The sequence below is a fragment of the Staurois parvus genome, unplaced genomic scaffold (assembly GCF_062004578.1).
Source record: "Staurois parvus isolate SC_StPar_1 unplaced genomic scaffold, SC_StPar_1.0 ptg000444l, whole genome shotgun sequence".
Classification (NCBI taxonomy): Eukaryota; Metazoa; Chordata; class Amphibia; order Anura; family Ranidae; genus Staurois; species Staurois parvus.
Window position 1 is genome coordinate 4,217,494 of NW_028318240.1, and position 10,874 is coordinate 4,228,367.

A 10,874-nucleotide genomic window follows, 5' to 3' on the forward strand; every position below is an offset into this window, starting at 1 on the left:
TTTGTTTTTTAATTTGAATTTTTTCTAATGCGTTTTCAAATTCAAATCGATTTGAAGTTCAGCTAAATTTTGTTTCCTTATTTCAGATTCGTTTAAATTTGTTACCTTTGTAATTCGAAGTTCGGATACATCCGAATCTTCGAATAATAGAAAATTTGTCCAAATTTCGATTCATAACGAAATAAACTGCACATATCTAGTTTATTGAAACTTTGAACCAAAAGCCATTTATTAGCAGGACAAAACTTCAAGCTCAGCTGGTTATAACCATATACTGTATACGTATATAAAATTCCTTTTTCTTGATATGTTCAAAGGACACAATTGTTGTTTTATCATAATGGTAGTCCAAACTAAAACAGTTCAGAAGACAAATCTGTTGTCTTATATCAATGATGGAGGACGTATGACCAATATATATTTATAAATGTACTTTTCCCGCAGCAACTAACAATTCTATTCCAGAGAGGTGCATTCAATCAGTTCAGCGATAGTTCATAAGATAGAGGTACAGACAAGGCAGATGACAGGATACTTAGAATATTCAGGCAATCATTAGAACCCTTCAGAGAACCTTCCTGTGTCCTGTCACATTTAACCAAAAATAAGCTTCCTTAATATACACATTTTTCCCATTCAGTACAATGGCAAGAACTCTGATTGGCCACTTTTAGGAGCTCCTTTGATCTTCCGGGTACAGGTAATGCCTTTTGGGCTTGGATAGCTGAAGTAAAGTTATCTAGATATTTCCGAAACTGCATTCTTTTACTATTAATTAGATAAATAAGTTACCCTTTGAAGAATGCTATTTACCATACTTAATACCTCTGCTGGCCAACTCCATTCAAGTCTGACTGAGTTATCTACATTTTATCACCCTTGCAAATTTGCAAATTACCTACTTTGAATTGTAACAAGTCGACCTCTGAGTGCCCAGGTTATCTTGCATAAAATTAACATAGCAAAGTGTTCATGGCTGCTTTTGGTGTGTAAAATACATCTAGCTCAATTATATTCTGGCTTGGTCAATAACTTGAGAATACACCACATAAAATAAATTATATATATACAGTTGTGTTCAAAATAATAGCAGTGTGTTGAAAAAAGTGAATAAAGCTCAAAATCCTTCTAATAGCTTTTATTTCCATACACACAAATGCATTGGGAACACAACACATTCTATTCCACATCAAAACATGAAGAAAAATATGTCAAGTTTGTGTTGTTCCTCTAAAAAAATTGAAGAAAAGTGAATATTAGACGGTTCAAAAAAATCGCAGTGTTTGTATTCTTCTTTACAAACTCAAACATTCACTATATAAACTGAAAAATGTTTGAAGATTTTGCTTTCCTTTGAATGACTTAATGAATATTTGATTGTAGTCGCACTGTTTCTGAGAACTGCTGTACATCTGTGTTGCATGGAGTCACCCAACTTCTGGCCCCTGTGATCAGGTATTCCAGCCCAGGATGATTGGACTACATTCCACAGTTCTTCTCTATTTCTTGGTTTGGCCTCAGAAACTGCATTTTTGATGTCACCCCACAAGTTTTCTATTGGATTAAGATCCGGGGATTGGGCTGGCCACTCCATAACATCAATCTTGTTGGTCTGGAACCAAGATGTTGCACGTTTACTGGTGTGTTTGGGGTCGTTGTCTTGTTGGAACACCCATTTCAAGGGCATTTCCTCTGCAGCGTAAGGCAGCATGACCTCTTCAAGTATTCTGATGTATTCAAACTGATCCATGATCCCTGGTATGCGATAAATAGGCCCAACACCGTAGTATGAGAAACATCCCCATATCATGATGCTTGCACCACCATGCTTCACTGTCTTCACAGTGTACTGTGGCTTGAATTCAGTGTTTGGGGGTCGTCTGACAAACTGTCTCCGGCCACTAGACCCAAAAAGAACAATCTTACTTTCATCAGTCCACAAAATGTTGTGCCATTTCTCTTTAGGCCAGTCAATGTGCTCTTTGGCAGATTGAAACCTCTTCAGCACGTTTTCAACAGTGGGACTTTGCGGGGGCTTCTTGCAGATAGCTTGGCTTCACATAGGCGTCTTCTAATTCTAACAGTCCTCACAGGGAACTTTACACCTTCTTTCATCTTCCTGGAGCTGATTGTTGGCTGAGTCCGCGCCATTTTGGCTATTCTTCTATCCAATCGAATGGTAGTTTTTCGCTTTCTTCCACGTCTTTCAGGTTTTGGTTGCCATTTTAAAGCATTTGTGATCATTTTAGCTGAGCAGCCGATCATTTTCTGCACTTCTTTATATGTTTTCCTCTCTCCAATTAACTTTTTAATCAAGGTACGCTGTTCTTCTGAACAATGTCTGGAACGACCCATTTTCCTCAGAATTTCAGAGCGAAATGCACTGTAACCAGCATGTACAATATCTGTTGCCTTCCTTCCTTTAAATAAGGCAGTGGTTCTCAACCTTTCTAATGCCGCGACCCCTTAATACAGTTCCTCATGTTGCGGTGACCCCCAACCATAAAATTATTTTCGTTGCTACTTCATAACTGTAATTTTGCAGTGGGAGGAGTAGTACCACGTCATTGGTGTCAGTGGAAGGAGTAGTGCCCCATCACTGATGTCAGTGGGATGAATAATGCCCCATCATTGGTATCAGTGGGAGGAATAGTGCCCCATCGTTGGTATCAGTGGGAGGAATAGTGCCCCATCACTGATGTCAGTGGGATGAATAGTGCCCCATCACTGGTGTCAGTGGGAGGAATAGTGTCCCATCACTGGTGTCAGTGGGAGGAATAGTGCGCCATCACTGATGTCAGTGGGATGCATAGTGCCCCATCGTTGGTATCAGTGGGAGGAATAGTGCCCCATCACTGATGTCAGTGGGATGAATAGTGCCCCATCACTGGTGTCAGTGGGAGGAATAGTGCCCCATCACTGGTGTCAGTGGGAGGAATAGTGCCCCATCACTGGTGTCAGTGGGAGGAATAGTGCCCCATCGTTGGTATCAGTGGGAGGAATAGTGCCCCATCGTTGGTGTCAGTGGGAGGAATAGTGCCCCATCGTTGGTGTCAGTGGGAGGAATAGTGCCCCATCGTTGGTGTCAGTGGGAGGAATAGTGCCCCATCATTGGTGTCAGTGGGGGGAGTAGTGCCCCATCATTGGTGTCAGTGGGAGGAATAGTGCTCCATCACTGGTGTCAGTGGGGGGAGTAGTGCCCCATCACTGGTGTCAGTGGGAGGAGTAGTGCTCCATCACTGGTGTCAGTGGGGGGAGTAGTGCCCCATCACTGGTGTCAGTGGGAGGAGTAGTGCTCCATCACTGGTGTCAGTGGGAGGAGTAGTGCCCCATCATTGGTGTCAGTGGGAGGAATAGTGCCACATCACTGGTGTCAGTGGGGGGAGTAGTGCCCCATCACTGGTGTCAGTGGGAGTAGTGCCCCATCACTGGTGTCAGTGGGAGGAATAGTGCCACATCATTGGTGTCAGTGGGAGGAATAGTGCCCCATCATTGGTGTCAGTGGGAGGAATAGTGCCCCATCATTGATGTCAGTGTGGTGGAGGGGAGAATAGTGCCCCATCATTGGGGTCGGGGGGGGGGAAATAGTGCCCCATCGTTGGTGTCAGTGGGGGGAGGAATAGTGCCCCATCGTTGGTGTCAGTGGGGGGAGGAATAGTGCCCCATCGTTGGTGTCAGTGGGGGGAGGAATAGTGCCCCATCGTTGGTGTCAGTGGGGGGAGGAATAGTGCCCCATCGCTGGTGTCAGTGGGGGGAGGAATAGTGCCACATCGTTGGTGTCAGTGGGGGGAGGAATAGTGCCCCATCGTTGGTGTCAGTGGGGGGAGGAATAGTGCCCCATCGTTGGTGTCAGTGGGGGGAGGAATAGTGCCCCATCGTTGGTATTAGTGACACAAATGATGGGGCACTATTCCTCCCACTGACACCAATGATACTTACTTTGCTGACCCCTGCTCCAGCCTGGGCTCGCTCTCTCACTTACCTGTCAGCTGTCTTCCTTCTCTGGCCGCTCTCCTCTTCACTCGCTCCGGCAGCTCCCTCGATCTTCTTTGATGGACGCGCGCTGCCGCTCGGCTCCTCCTCTCCAAGCTCCACCTCCTCGCCGGTGATTGGCCACCTGTGTGCCTCTCCTGAGCTACAGTTCCGGTGGCCAATCAGCGGCGAGGAGGCGGAGCTGCTGAGCGATCCCGGAGGTGTGGCCAGGTTACAGGAGCAGCGTATCATCCCGCCCACACATCGCCTGAGACGGAGGAGCGGTGTCTCGGTTCCTAAGACCATCAGAAATATGTGTTTTCCGATGGTCTTAGGCGACCCCTGGGAAATGGTCGTTCGACCCCCAAAGGGGTCGCGACCCCCAGGTTGAGAACCGCTGAAATAAGGGCAATAATTGCCACCTGTTTTTCAAAGAATGAATGACCTCACTAATAGAACTCCACACTGCTATTATTTTGAACACGCCACTTTCAATGAGTGATTCAATGACACAGAATCAGCAGCATGCATGTCATGACTGTTGGGTCTGTTGGATTTCTATTACTCTACTACACCTGCTAGTAAATTATTTGCCATGTAGAAATATAGTTTCTACCAAAAACAGTGATTGATCATTTTAGTGATGTCTGACTGCTATTATTTTGAACATAACTGTGTATATATATATATATATATATAACACACAATATGTTACAACAATCACATCAAGTATTATTCAATTATCAATCAGTTCTAATAACATGACTGATAAAACACTACCATTTACACAAATGTGCAAAAAGATTGCGCTTGTGGTTAGTGCATTGACATTTTCTAAGCATTCTAGTCAGGGAATTGGATTATCACTTCAGTGGACTTCACATTCATCACCATAGTCACATGACTATAGTATATTTATTATTGGATAGCATTTACAGTCTTTATGTCACATTTGGACGATTCACGTGATTTCACCTTTATGCCTATAGGCGCCTGAATATATTTTCACTTGTATAAATTTTAGCGCTGCATCCCTGTTTTATCAGACTTTTTAGAAGGGTAGGAGGTGTATCTTGATGCTAGCAGCTTTATACCTAGCGCTCGTTTATATTCTGTGTTTATAAATTCTAATAACATACATTATTGCTGGTGATTCTGGGTGGAAGCGTTTCATTATATGGAAAGGAGATGGTTTGTCAATAACAGATTTCCACATCTCAGGTTTCAAACATCATATCATGGAGCTACCATATTGTGCTGCAAAAGGACATGGTGCATATTTGCATGATGGACTGAGATAGAGCATCTGCATTATATAATAGAGTGCCATAAGGAATTATGGGAGAATTATTTTTAATAGATGACCAAAACTTTTTATTAGTTGATAACCACAAAAGTCTGATTTTCATTTAATAAGGCTGTTTCCCAGTGTTAAAACCAATGTACCAGGTGCTTTATCAAGAAATATGTCTGTTAAAGCAACTTTGATATAGTACATATTCCTTGATCCTGACACAAATCAAACAAGTTGCCCCTGCAGGGAAATCAGATCCACATTCCTGAAACTGGACTACACCATAGTGGCAGGTAAAGGAACATCTTAAACCAATAACATTTTCTGTCCAGTCCAAAAGACAGTCAACAGTAGCTGGGACGGAATTAGCAGACAGTGGATCTAAGTAGACAATGGGTCCAAACAGTATTAGAACAGTATTAAACACTTACATACCGCCCCATAGCAGATATACTGCTACAGGACAATTTCCCTGTGCAAAATCACATAAATATACGTGATTCTGCATTTCCGGGTAGGGGGTGCGTGCACACGCCACCCTACCTGCACTGCTGTTGACTGCTGAGGATGTCAATCACTGGTTCCCGGCTGGCGACTCCCGGCCCGGACTCGGTGATCATCGGCAAAACTGTGAGAGGAGAGATCTGTGTTTAAACAACACAGGTCTCTCTCCTGTCAGCATGGGCATGCTGCTTTCTCTCTCTCTGCACAGCAGCATGTCTCCCAAGTAAAACACAACACACAGTTAACCCTTTGATTGCCCCAGATGTTAACCCCTTCCTGCCCAGTGCCATTAGTACAGTGTCAGTGCTTTTTTTTTTAGCACTGAACATTGTATTCGTGTCATTGGGGATATCAGTGGCAGTTAATCAGTTCCCCCCAGTGTTTGAATGCACACCGCAGTCCTGCTATGAGTCGCTGATCACCGCCATTATTAGTATAACAAAATAAATAAATACAAATTCCAGTATTTATACCGCCATTTGTAGATGCTATAACTTTCATGTAAACCAATTAACATACACTTATTGGGATTATTTTTAGTAAAGACATGGAGCAGAATAGATTTTGGCCTAAATTTATGAAGAAATTTTTTTTTATTATTGGACATGTTTAATAGCAAAAAGTCGAAAATATTGGGATTTTTTTTGTTTATAGTACAAAAAATAAAAAATGCAAAGCTGATCAAATACCACCAAAAGAAAGCTTTATTTGTGGGGAAAAAATTATATAAATTTCATTTATGTACAGCGTTGCATGGCCACGCAATTGTCAGTTAAAGTAACATAGCGCCGTATCGCAAACAATGGCCTGGTCATAGAAGGGGGGTAAGTGGTTAAAGATGGAAAAAAAAAACCCTGCTTACTCACACCAGAGAAAGGCACCATCTTTGATGGTGACTGCTTACACCTAGAGACGTGACCAGTGCTATCACTGATTCTTTGCCCACCTGAGACGCAAACACCATCTTAACCGATCATACTCCAGAATGCTATCTCTGGAAAGCGGTGAGATCTGTGCTAAAGTATCATTCCAAATTTTTTTTTTAACTTTGTATTGAACTTTTTAACATATAAGGACATACAAAAAAAAAAACAGAAACAAGGGTTCACATGTGTCCTACCCACTCAGGGGTGGATAAAGGTCAATCATACATCCAGAGAAATTAAAAACAAAAGGCTGCCTCGAAGATTCTCCTAAACTCCCACAACATCATTACTACCAACCAAGGATGAATGTGTGGATATGAAGTTTCCCATCAAAGTATACATTATAACGTGTACTATGTCCCCAAGACCAAGAGGAAATACAAAAAAAATCATAAAATATAATAGTGCAACATTACTCAGGTCATTGAAATGTTCAGAGGCAGTGGAGGGTTCGGCCAACCATTTGAACCATACTCGATCCTAAAAAGGGCATCCCCTGTGCAAATAATTATCCTTAGAAAGTGGTAAATTAATATTAATTATCCGCTTCCATGATGTAATAGATGGAGGAGCATGTTTTTTCCAATTCAGACCTTTCTAGCATAGAACAGTAGGCTAATCAGAGTACGTTCAGCTAGAGTGGGCAGGAGATCACTAACCAGACCTAACAAACACATCGACATGGTAGGTTGTAGGGGGGCTGCTGAAGAGGCGGATGTCTCCCCCCGTTCCTGACCGCCCTCTGTTAGCTCTTCCTCACTGTACAGTGGGGCTGAGCCCACAGCATGCGATACTTCGCTTGGTGAGGGAACACCAAAGGACAGGGGCAGGTAGAGGACACGTGATTTCAGTGGGCTTGCTCCCGGGCCATGCCAACTAACGGTTGTGTCTGACGTACCCACCGACCGTTGGCTGTAGGTGTCAGAGGTGACCTGGGAAGAGGAAGACGACCGAGTCAACCAATCGATGACGGCAGGGTTGTCGGTGGAGACACGACCGCTGGATGACACCGGGAGCACTGGCCTCTGGCTGCGACTAGTGCTGCCTCGACCCCTTCCTCTGCTGCCACGTCTGCTCGCTCCTGAAACATTGCCTCCTCTGCCACTCCTCTGCGTGTTGTCTGACATACTCTTTAATTCAATAAGCACCCCAAAAATAAAACTGGATTTAACTCTTTGAACGTACAATAGTGGTTGTGAAGCAGAAAGTCAGTTTATTTAGCACAATCGGTCAATTGCAGCTTGCCGTTGGCTGTAAACTGTACGTTTATGTCACTGGAATGCACTAATCACCCAAAAAATATTACCGCCAGCCGGCGTGTAAATGGATTTAACTCTTTGAACGTACAATAGTGGTTGTGAAGCAGAAAGTCAGTTTATTTAGCACAATCGGTCAATTGCAGCTTGCCGTTGGCTGGAAACTGTACGTTTATGTCACTGGAATGCACTAATCACCCAAAAAATATTACCGCCACCCAGCGTGTAAATGGATCTAACTCTTTGAACGTACAATAGTGGTTGTGAAGCAGAAAGTCAGTTTATTGTACACAATCGGTCAATTGCAGCTTGCCGTTGGCTGGAAACTGTACGTTTATGTCACTGGAATGCACTAATCACCCAAAAAATATTACCGCCAGCCGGCGTGTAAATGGATTTAACTCTTTGAACGTACAATAGTGGTTGTGAAGCAGAAAGTCAGTTTATTTAGCACAATCGGTCAATTGCAGCTTGCCGTTGGCTGGAAACTGTACGTTTATGTCACTGGAATGCACTAATCACCCAAAAAATATTACCGCCACCCGGCGTGTAAATGGATCTAACTCTTTGAACGTACAATAGTGGTTGTGAAGCAGAAAGTCAGTTTATTTAGCACAATCGGTCAATTGCAGCTTGCCGTTGGCTGGAAACTGTACGTTTATGTCACTGGAATGCACTAATCACCCAAAAAATATTACCGCCAGCCGGCGTGTAAATGGATCTAACTCTTTGAACGTACAATAGTGGTTGTGAAGCAGAAAGTCAGTTTATTGTACACAATCGGTCAATTGCAGCTTGCCGTTGGCTGGAAACTGTACGTTTGTGTCACTGGAATGCACTAATCACCCAAAAAATATTACCGCCAGCCGGCGTGTAAATGGATTTAACTCTTTGAATGTACAATAGTGGTTGTGAAGCAGAAAGTCAGTTTATTTTGCACAATCGGCAAACTGCAGCACCAACTGTGCACGACAGCCACCAAAAAAAAAAAAGGGTGTATGTCACTTTAAATTTTCGATTCTTTGATAGTTGTGGCCCTGAGTAACGATTGTGTGTCCCTGAGTAACGATTGTGTGTCCCTGAGTAACGATTCTGTGTCCCTGAGTAACGATTGTGTGTCCCTGAGTAACGATTCTGTGTCCCTGAGTAATGATTCTGTGGCCCTAAAGTCTCTGTGGCCCTAACTCTGTCCCTTAATACACACAGGTCTGTCTCTCTTGAATGACCGGAGGCTAATGGAGAATTCTAAGATGGCCGCGATTTATAGCTCCACCATTACACAGTGCTGGCTGGCTGGCTGCTGATTGGCTAATGCGATCACATGTCATGAATGAATGCATTATGGGTCAGCGCGCCTTGTCTGCGCGCCTTCCCAGAGATCCCCGCTCCGTCGCCACACATGTCGCCGCCATTTTTGGGAAAATTCGATTCGTGCATCCGAAGTTTGCTAATCTTCGGATTCGTCGCAAATCGAATTTTTCCAAATCTTCAGAACGAATTCCACTTCGTCATGTTCGATTCGCTCATCTCTAACTCCGATGTTAAATTACATCTTACCCTTTATTAAATAACGTCAAGCGATAACACGGGTCCTGGTATCATTTTTATCACAATTTAGCTTTATCTAATTTAATGAAGATTATAATATATTTTAATTGGTGAGCACTTAAACCATTTCCTTCTCGCTGTGTGTTTATATAAGGTGACTTTGCTGTGGATTTGAATTCCCATTTTTCAGGTTTTAAAATCTGCCGCCACCTCTAGTACATTTTCTATATTGGATAGACCAAAACACTTTATTGGGGGAAACTATTTGAATAATCAGATTCTTAAAAATGATATCATTATATATATATAAATTATGATGTTATTTTTAAGAATCTGATTATATATACAGTATATATACTGTATATAGATATGCAGACATAAAATATGCTCATAAATATACAGTATATCAAATGGCTGTTGCATATCTACTAGAATCTAGTTAAATAGCACAAGCATATAAAATGACATACTGTATATTAATTGGTGAGCACTTAAACCATTTCCTTCTAGCTGTGTGTTTATATAAGGTGACTTTGCTGTGGATTTGAACTGCCATTTTTCAGGTTTTAAAATCTGCCGCCACCTCTAGTACATTTTCTATATTGGATAGATCAAAACGCTTTATTGGGGGAAACAATTTTAGAGGGGCACTCAGAACAGGAAATCAACAAAAACAGCTGATTGGGAAGGCAATCCTTATGAACTACCATTGTGCATTCCATCCTTCTGTCCATCCGGGTCTCATGCTCCCTGTTCCTAATGGTGGGGAGAAGATCACAGGACACGGTATCCGAGCCTCTCACCATTCTAGTGGCTACTACTCAGGGCTGCTGTTAGAAACCACAGGGCCCCATACAGACAAACTGACAGCCCCCCCCCAAAGGAAAACAGAGGTTACCATGCTTTAGTTATGAATGAACACAGTGAATGATTGGTACCGATCACTCATTGCATTCATTCAGGAAAGGAAGGGGTTGGTAAATGTGAAATATTTCACCCTCCCTGCCCACATCCAACTCACCCAGCTGCCTGGGCCCCCTCCTACTGGTCTGGGCCCCATACAGAAGGACTGGTGCTACCTCCCTATCCACAGCCCTACTACTACTCTCCACCAACCACCTCCAACACAGCATCCCTGCTACACCCACACACAGTTATTTGATGGCAGAGTGATTTTGAATTTAAGAAGATAAATAGAGGGGTAATGTGCCAACCTGTTCACTTTACTAGAGATAACTAGCCAAATACAGACTGTTAATGGAGGAGTAGTATGGATGGGTGACCATATCATGACAGATATTTTTAGATTTCTTTTCAGCCACCAAGGTGCTACAGTTTCCATCTAAAAGGCTCAGAAAGGGGGGCACCAACCAC